The 9,677-nt window shown below is 39.9% G+C and overlaps 1 long non-coding RNA gene across 1 annotated transcript; it reads left to right on the top strand.

The window, feature by feature from the left end:
• The first annotated feature begins 523 nt into the window (after positions 1–523).
• On the top strand, positions 524–9,470 carry LOC129349334 (uncharacterized). The gene is made up of 3 exons (XR_008602317.1): positions 524–5,582; positions 6,250–6,404; positions 6,947–9,470. It is a non-coding gene; the product is annotated as an uncharacterized LOC129349334 (long non-coding RNA).
• The last annotated feature ends 207 nt before the right edge of the window (positions 9,471–9,677 follow it).

Here is a 9,677-nt window from a genome sequence, read left to right on the forward strand (position 1 = left end):
CGACTGAAGGCTGCTAAGGACAAGCTGGAGAAAGATTATGAATACTGGAAGTATGTCCTTTGGTCAGATGAAACCAAACTAAAAAAAAATTCCTTGATCCGTCTAGCAGCACTCAGGAATTTTTTGAAAAAAAAAAAAAAACTAACATTTAATTGAGGGGCTAATAATTTTGTCTTCAACTGTAAATACACCTACACACACTGCCAATGGGTCAGAAGTGATGATTCAAGGGGATCATATATTATTATAGTTGAGTCAATGTATAATTTCTTAACTGCCCTTTAAAAAAAGATACTGTTTTTTCATTTAGCTTACTGCTCTGGTTTTGTGCAGCAAAAATGTGTACAAAATTTGCTGATAGCAAAGTTAATCCTTAACATACCTTTAGATCGTGAATGCCAAGGATCTCCCGCCGTGCCTCTGCTGTCTTGCCTGTCCATGAGGCCCTCTGCCTGTACAAGGCGATCAGTCATTGTGTGTGTCTGTCAAGCTATGAATAGAACTGACTGCGTAAGCTGACATTGGTAATTCGGTGGAACTCAGCAAAGACCTGGGAAAATGACACAAAAAAACACATTGAAAAAATCCAAATTAATATGTGTAGCATATTGTAACAAATGTTTGAGGACAGGCAGACTAAGAACAGTACAGTCGTTACCTGTGACTCCATTCGTAAGGCTGACCAGTTTGGCAAGAAGTCCCTCACTGGAAGACCAGTGAGGGACTTTATGTGTCACTGTAACTACATGTAGCTTTCATCAGGCGTTCCTGAGCTGGCATGCTGCACAGTTTGCATTTACACCTGCCTGAATTCTTGGTCATTGGTTTTGCTGTTCTGATCATGCTTGCAGGCATTTTCACCTACAATAACAATAATGCAAAAATCAACCATAGTCTCTGTTTACCGTGTCTTACCAGTGATAAGACGTTGCTGTGACGTGCTGAAGGTGGTGTACGTGTCGGTGTCCGAGCTGGTACTGGTGTCGAAGCTGGTGCTGGAGTGGAGACAGGGGAGCTGGGGGCTCCATGACGGAGGTGGAGTAGGCTTCACATGTGGAAAGGGATTCTTGAACAGAAATAAACACTCACCCTAAGTACACGAGAAACACAACATTGTAACTTGTGAAAAAAATAAACCTGTAAGACCACCAGCTTAGTTCGTCATGCTGACTTAAGTATTCGCTTCTGAGACCAAAACGTAAGAAACAGCAGCATGAAATACAAGCAGAACATGGAGTTAGTGCTGATGGCTAACTGGCTAGCGCTGATGGCTAACTAGCTAGTTTATTGTCTGCTACAAGAGACAATGACGTTACTTTCTAAATATACTTGTTTGCTTAAAGGGAGCTTGCCACCAATGGAATAAATGATGTATAAGTTTCTTGAAGTCGCAAAACACTCACCGTCCTCGAACGTCTCCAACAATGCGGTGGCTGAGTCTCCCTCCTGTTGCTGGCGGTGCCAGTAAATAGCGTTCATTAAACCTCTTCCAACACCTCCTGGTTGACCCACGCCGGCCGTTGTGGTCCTGGGTGGACCGATAGTCACTTTTGAGCTTTTTCAGCTTCTCCCTACACTGCTTCATTGTCCTCTTTATATACAGTCTACTGTATACGTGGGCGGCCATCCGCTCTGAGACCTCCCGATAAACTTTCTCCGTCCAGCTCTCTCTGTATTCTTTGGTCCACCACCAAAGACAGAAAAGTCTCAACCTCTTCATTCACCCACGGTACAGGTCTGGCTGTCATATTAAAATTTTGAAGAACAGAGTTCCGTGAAGAGCAATGCACACCGTCGCTGTTTACAGTTTTTTTTAATGTCGGGTTTTGTTTTCGTGCTGGAGTCGCTCTCGTGTGTCATCACTCCCTGTCCAATCAGTGGCCTGCACTCTGTAGACATCACATTATCGGCTCATCTCAGCTCGCTTGGAACCTCAGCCGAGAAGGTACTGAAAATAGTGCCTGGTACCAGGTACTAGTCCTGATGAAAAAAGCTCACAAAGACGAGCCGAGCCGTACCGCGGCGAGCAGGTCCTAAAGGAAATGCAGCTAAAGAGAATGAAATTGGAAAAGGGCTCGAGTACAACTATTCTAGATATGTTCACGGTCCAGACCATCTCTAAACTGCTCTTCCTCCATGACTTCCGGTGTTGCAACAAAATAAAACAGCTGTATTTTGTATTTTTTAAGTAAAACCATACACACAAACTGCCCTGTCATGATTAACATATATCAGCAGGTGTGATGTTGGAATGTGGAAATCATGTTAATTTGTTGTCTTCAAGACAGGACCTACATATGAGAGAAGAATGATGAAGGGGTACCACGCCATGAAAGGAGTGCATGCTGCAGAGACACGAATTGGATCAGTGCTCAGAACTATGCATCAGCCTTACCATGAAGCAAGGCGTCAGGCATGTTACTGTCTTCGCCTTCATATTTTACATCAGGCATGTCAAACTCAGTTTGGCTCTGGGGCCGGATCCAGACTTTCTGTTCTCAGGTGGGCCGGATCAGTAAAAGAATGTCAACTCCAAATATTTAGCTTTGTTTTTCAGTACTGTGCTTTATCATTCAGCCTACATTTGTAGCCTACCCTACATATTATAATCACGGATGACAAGGGATCTTTTCTAAGCACAACACATTTATTCACAAACAATGGAAAAAAATGATTTTCATGTTTGGCGGTGAATGTGTTAACAACTGGTTTATTTTAACAGTTGAGTGAATGCAGTTTTAACCAACTCACCACACTAAACAAACTCAAGTGGGAGCTATGAAAAAAATATTTTTGCCTTAATTGTCATACTGCTTTGAAATAAATAAAAAAAATAAATATAAAATAAAATAAAATAAAATAAATAAATAAATAAAATTAAAAGTTATAGCAGTGCATGGGCAATAAGATTAGACTACATCAGATCAAACTACTAGGCTGGGCCTACTGAAGCTGAGAATATACTGCAGAATATTAATTGTCTTTAATATGAAACCAGATTAATCTTATCTTTAATGATCTGTATTCATGAGTGCAAACAAATTTCGTGTCATCACACTTTTTTTCTCTCTCTCACTGCACTCCTGCAGTCTACTTGCTGCTGCTGGCTCCTGAAACTTGGCATCTTTTTTTTCATTTCATTTAACAATGTCATTCAAGTGTTTATTTGTTAACCTTGAGCGCTGCTTTGTTTTATTATTGTTCATTACGGAGAACACCTGTTCACAAAGATAAGTAGTCCCAAACATGGATAGAACCTTTGCAGCCATGGCTGTTAATTTGGGGTAACCTGGCATGAGATATTGATAAAACGTATCCAATCCCACGGACCCAAATTTATCCTTCATAGCGGAATCGCACTGCAAGTCAATAAGCTCGAGTTGAATGTCAGCTGGCATATCAGAAGGCTTCATTGTAAATGGCGAGCGAAAAAAGCCAAATTTGTTCTCAAGTTCACTGAATACCTGAAACCTCTGCTCAAACTCTCGCAGCAAATCTGTTATGTTGTCTTTATATTTATCCAAATCATTATCGGGACGGTCCGGTGCCTTCAAACGCACAGCTGTGAGACAAGAGAAATGCGCGGTGTCACCGTTGAATAGCTGCGACTCCCACAGTGACAGTTTCATCTTGAACGCACTTATGCTGTCGTAATATTGAGTGACAACTCTGTTACGGCCCTGCAATGCAGTGTTAAGTGTATTCAAGTGTTGTGTAATATCGACCATAAACGCAAGATCCTGCACCCATTCCTTGCATTTAAGTTCCTTTACTGGGCGTCCCTTCTTCTCCATGAACTGTCCAATTTCCCCTCGTAGCTCAAAGAAGCGCGTAAGTACTGCACCTCTGCTTAACCACCGCACGTCAGTGTGGTATGGAAGGCCAGCATGAATGTCATTATCACTGAGAAATGTGTCAAACTGACGGTGATTTAGACCCCGCGCTCTGATGAAATTGACAGTTTTCACAACCACACTCATAACATGGTCCATTTGCAGTGTTTTGCAACATAACGCCTCCTGGTGCAAAATACAGTGAAATGCCCAAAACTATTGTCCTCCATTTGCGGTCTGTACTTTGTCACGGAATTTTGTGGCAACGCCTGCCTTTCTCCCGACCATTGATGGCGCACAGTTGGTAGCCAGGCTCACGGCACGGGACCAGTCCACTCCCACCTTGTCCAGCGCTCCAACGAGAGCGCTGAAAATGTCATCTGCTGTTGTGGTGTCATTCATGGGCACCAATTTAAGCAGCTCCTTGGTGATGGTCAAAGTTTCATCAACACCTCTAATGAATATGGCCAGCTGAGCAATATCTGTGACATCGGTGCTCTCATCTATTGCAATTGAAAATGCGATAAATGACTGGATTTTATCTTTCAATTGAGAGTTCTGTCACCCGATCTGCGACAGTGTTCCTCGTTAGACTAATATTGGCAAAGGCAGGTCGCTTTTCAGGGCACACGACTTCTGCAGCCTTCAGCATGCATGTTTTTACAAACTCCCCATCAGAAAATGGCTTGGATGCCTGCACCAGCTCGTTGGCAATAATGTAGCTAACTCTTACAGCCCCATCAGCAATATCGCGGCTGCGCGTAAAAGTAGACTGCTGTTTCTTCAGACCAGCGACCAATTTGTTTAACTCGTCTTTCCTTATTTGTCCTTTCAAGTGGTCATACTTGTCTTTATGATGAGTCTCATAGTGGTGCCGAATATTAAACTCTTTGAACACTGCAACTTGCTGATTACATACCAAGAACACTGGTTTTGCATTCACTTCTGTGAATAAATACTTCTCAGTCCATTTTTCCTGGAAAACTCTGCACTCCGTGTCCACTTTTCTTTTTTTTGACAGTGCCATTTTGGGAAGGGTGTGTTGACCGATGAAGCAAGATTGCCGGTTTATTTTTACTTGGACACATCACGTTGCGAATGTTTATTTCCTGTGACTAACTCGTGTCAGTGCCGCATGCTGGACGTGAGCGCTTTTACACATTTACTGCCCTTTAGCGGCCGGAGGGAGCATTTGGTTTGTATTTATTTTAAAAAATCACAACTTTTGATAGAAATGAGCTAGAGACTCGCTTCTTTTTTTGACATACTCAGAAATTTATGCCGGGCCGGATTAAATCATCCAACGGGCCGGGTCCGGCCCGCGGGCCGTATGTTTGACATGCCTGTTTTACATCATCAAACTTGTGTAATTTATGTCTAACTATGAGCTTGTGTGTGTTTTGGTGCTTGTTTAGCTGCAGTTATGTAGCACAAGATTTTTAAAAAATTATGGTTTTATAGTATAACCAGATCAAGTGCCCTAATTTATTTTTAATTTTCATTTTGACAGAGATGATACAAATAGACATAGTTACAGTTATAAAACTTTTAACTGATGCAGTATATGATTAATAGGATTTTTGTATACTGTGAAGTAGTTACATTTTTCTCTCTTTAGGGTGCCCGCAATCTCAACCCGTACCATATCACGCTGAATACATGGGACACAAGATTCATATGGATCAAAATGAAAAACTGGCCATGTTTGGAGTCACCCATGTTTTATCTGTTGATGGCTTCAGCAAAAAGGTAGTTGCTCATTCTACTATGGCGATAAAAAACAACCTTACCATCTATGAAGATGTTTTCAGGTAATAGTCTATGTATTGCTATGGACAGTAAAGGGATTTTCTGTCATTTTTTCAGTGTAGACATGAGTGTAGTCTCTTTCTGGTTTTAAAGGTTGCTTTACAGTAAAAGGATGCATCTTTAGAAATTTATTTGACTGTGGTAGCTGTTCTATTCTCTGCCTCTACCTGCTTGGTCATCATATCCACATTACTAGTGAGTCTTTATTAAAAATATCTTATGTGTAAATATCTTAGAAAAGCAACAGTTGTCAAAATATCAACATTGTGGTATTCAGTCAAAGATACTGTGATATTTGATTTTTTTATTTATTTTTTTCCCCCCCTGTTGCCTATCCCTATGTCCCACTAGTGTTTTTGTACTGGTCACTTGCAGACACTCTTATATATTCTTAAACCCCTAAACTGCAAATAACAAAAAACAACATATTGTTACTGAATAAATCAGACTGTCCCTTTTAAGCCATTGGAATAGTTGGACATATTGCATATAAATGACTACCACATGCAATATAAACTGTGACTAAAAGATACCTGCTGAACATCATTGTTATAAACAATCTGATTTGGGATGGTGAAGTTTTAACATTGACTTTTTCACCCAACAGGCCTGCAGTACTTGCCTATGGTATCTGGGACCAGGTGCGAGTCGCTCATGGCAAGGAGTTTTACTTGACGCTCTTCATGCAGGCGCTGCTGTCTACTCATTGCCACAATCAGGAGAGAAGGAGAGAGGCCTTAATTACAGACTTCATCCACAAAGGTACATTTTTATAGTTATATAGTACACTACTTGTATGCCTGCCTTTATCATCATTACTATTATGATGACTACTTCAGCAGCATAGTTTTCTTGCATACATTATATTATTACTATGCTTTCCAAATTTTAGAGTAAACATGATATCAAACATATTACCATTTGTCAAGAAGGGTTTTTTTTTTAATCTGGTTATTTTTTTTACTTAAAACAACTGCAGAAGCAACCACACTGTAGTTATTCAAATTCTATATCCTAGTTATGTGATGAGCATTGTTTGTTTTTTTTTTGTTGGTTTTTTATCAAACTTTGGGAAAATTAAAAATGGTAAATTTACTAGCTCATCAGTCAATGTCCATAATACCCAGATAGGTAGTCAGATGCAGATTTCCTGGTAAATGTGCATATTGACTGCTGAGTCAGTAAATTTACAAATTTATGGAAATTCTGCATAATGACCATTTTTCCTGAATGGACCGAAAAACATTTTTTCAGTAACACACCAGAACAAATTGAATGATATCTAATCTTTCTTGGAAATTCAGAATCATATAGTTGAACGAATCTGGCCTGAGGTCAACAACCGTATCAACTATCCACTGAAGACAGCCATGCTGCAGTTGGAGGATCAAGAGGAACTAGACATGAACGATGGCCTTGTGAGATACTGTGTCCAACCTGACTGTCCAGTTGTGCCAGATTGGTCTTACAAGACTGGTAGAGTCATGGAATTCTCACCGCATTCCAGGTGAAACAAATCAGTGTTGCAAAGATTAGAATAATTACAGCAAGCACTTTTAAGTTTCAAGAACTGCACTAATTTCTTTATTTTACAGGTAAAAGTGTACCAAACGACTTGGTTGGCAGTGGCTGTCCCAAAAAAAAATCCCACAGGAGCCTTATTCAGTAGAAGCAGCAGACCTTTACAGCCAACAGTTGGGATCCTCACTGACAATACATTCTACTTTTGGAAATGATCCATTTTCCAATGAACAAAACAAACTTACAGTTGACAGTCAGTTTGCAGAGAAATATTCAGACATTTCAGATTTGTTGTCAAGAGCAGTGAACGAGGACTTTGCCGCACTCAAAGAAGCATTGCTCTTTCTCATAACAACAACTCAACACAATGTGTGAAAAGACATTTGCTGTATTTGAACTTAGTGGACCTTTACAGCCAAAAGCTGGGATCCTCACTGACAATACATTCTACTTTTGGAGTTGATCTATTTTCAACTGAACAGGACAAACTTGAGAGTTGAGAATCAGTTTGCAGAGAAATATTCAGACATTTCAGAATTCTATAGAGCAGTGAACAACAACATGGCTCCATACAAAGACGCACTGCTCTCTCATAACCACAACTTTAAAGAATGTAAATTTGTAACTAGAACAATTAAGTGGTGGCAATGTATGTAAAGATAAATGTTAATCTCACTAAAACAGTGAACACTAATATGACGTCATCCAGGCCAAACGTGTGAATGTATTCACATTAGTAGTACAAGAACTCTGACCCAAATATCTGAAACAATAAAACAACACAACAGGCCTACAGTATTTGAGTATGAAAGTGCAAAATGTTACTCCTCTTCAAAAAGGGATCTCAGAACAGAAAATGCCTCTGACAGACCATTAACTTCAAATATGTTGCTGCCTTCAGTGTTCCCTCTACATTTTGCACAATGCCCAGAGGTCAACTGCCACTGTTCCACACGTTTTGCAGCCAATAATGCTTTGGCAACAGTCTGTGAAGACTGGCTCATCAATGAACTCTGAAAAATAAAAAGAGAAAAACTAGTCCTTCTCTGTGTCACCATCTATTCAATTTCAATTCAATTCAATTCAATTTTATTTATATAGCGCCAATTACAGTCAAATTGTCTCGAGACGCTTTACAGAACCCATATGCCTGACCCCCAGAGCAAGCCAAAAGGTGACAGTGGCAAGGAAAACACCCTTTTAACAGGGAAAAAAACCTCGAGCAGAACCCGGCTCTAATGTGGGGGGACCCATCTGCTGCTGGCCGGGCGGGTTGTCCTTAATGTGTTTTTAATGTAATGGATGACAGTGTTTTCTTCTTCTTTTTTCCACACATTCCCACACATTTTTACCAACTAATTTTCAAAACTTTTCCATAATATTTTACTTCATTTACAGGACTTTATCTAAATACGGTAGTTTTCAGTAAGTAGCTCACAGTGATGAAAGGGTGCAATAATGAGGCTCTGAGTGGAGGAGAAGAGGATGAGGAAGTGAAGAGGAGGAGAAACAATAGCCAGAAACAATGTATATTCAAATTTTTTCCTGTTAATTTCAAACAATTTCCAGGTCTGTAAAACTCTTTTTTTAATCATTCCATAACTTTTCCAAGAATTTCATGATCATGGGAACCCTGCATAATGCATTTCGTTGTTTGGACAAATAAGAGTATTATGATTGCTTAATATTACCTCGTTCTCCTCCTTTTTTTGTCCTGCAGCTCCTGGATGTCCTATTCTTGTACAGCAAGAATCTTTTGTGCATTTTGTTTCCAGTACTGTGACCCTTTGGAATGGGGGTGGAGACCAGGGAAAACCATTACAACTTAAGTGGATGGTTCAGACATGAGGAATCATGTGTCATTTAATTTTCAGTCACTAAAGTTAAGACTTAAAAAATGTAATAAAATTAAATGTACTCACCTGTTGTTCCTTCTGACTCCAAAATTGTATTCCCTTGCGCATCAGACAACACCACGGGGTCATGATTTCCAATGGCATCTTGTACTTTTCTGATGATCCCCTGCAGGGTAGCCTCACATTCCAAAAACCGGACCACCACCGTTCTACTGGGACTCAACCTTCCACCAACCACCTCAGCGAGGTATACTGATCTGTGAAAATATATAAAAATAATTGCTGTCACACACAGAGCATTCGTAATTCTGGCAATGGCTAATGATGTTGTATACCAACAATAACTCGGAAATGCGGCAATGATTTTGTTGTGTTTTAAGATGCATGGAAAATATGGTACTTTGAAAAATAGTTTGTGTCTGATATTGTTTTTCCGCAGAAAGAGACAAATATATTTTATTACAATCCTTAAAATTACATCTGTTCCTTCTACCTTATTAAAAATTCCACAATCTATAAATGTACCAATATATTTTGTCTCACAGGTTTAACTGTTGGACACAAGACGTCTTCCAGCTTCAGGTTTCCACATCACACTTGTATAAGCACAACAGACTTGGCTTCCAAACTACTTGTGATTTCACAAATTATGGTCCTA

Source organism: Amphiprion ocellaris, chromosome 7, assembly GCF_022539595.1.
Source record: "Amphiprion ocellaris isolate individual 3 ecotype Okinawa chromosome 7, ASM2253959v1, whole genome shotgun sequence".
NCBI lineage: Eukaryota > Metazoa > Chordata > Actinopteri > Pomacentridae > Amphiprion > Amphiprion ocellaris.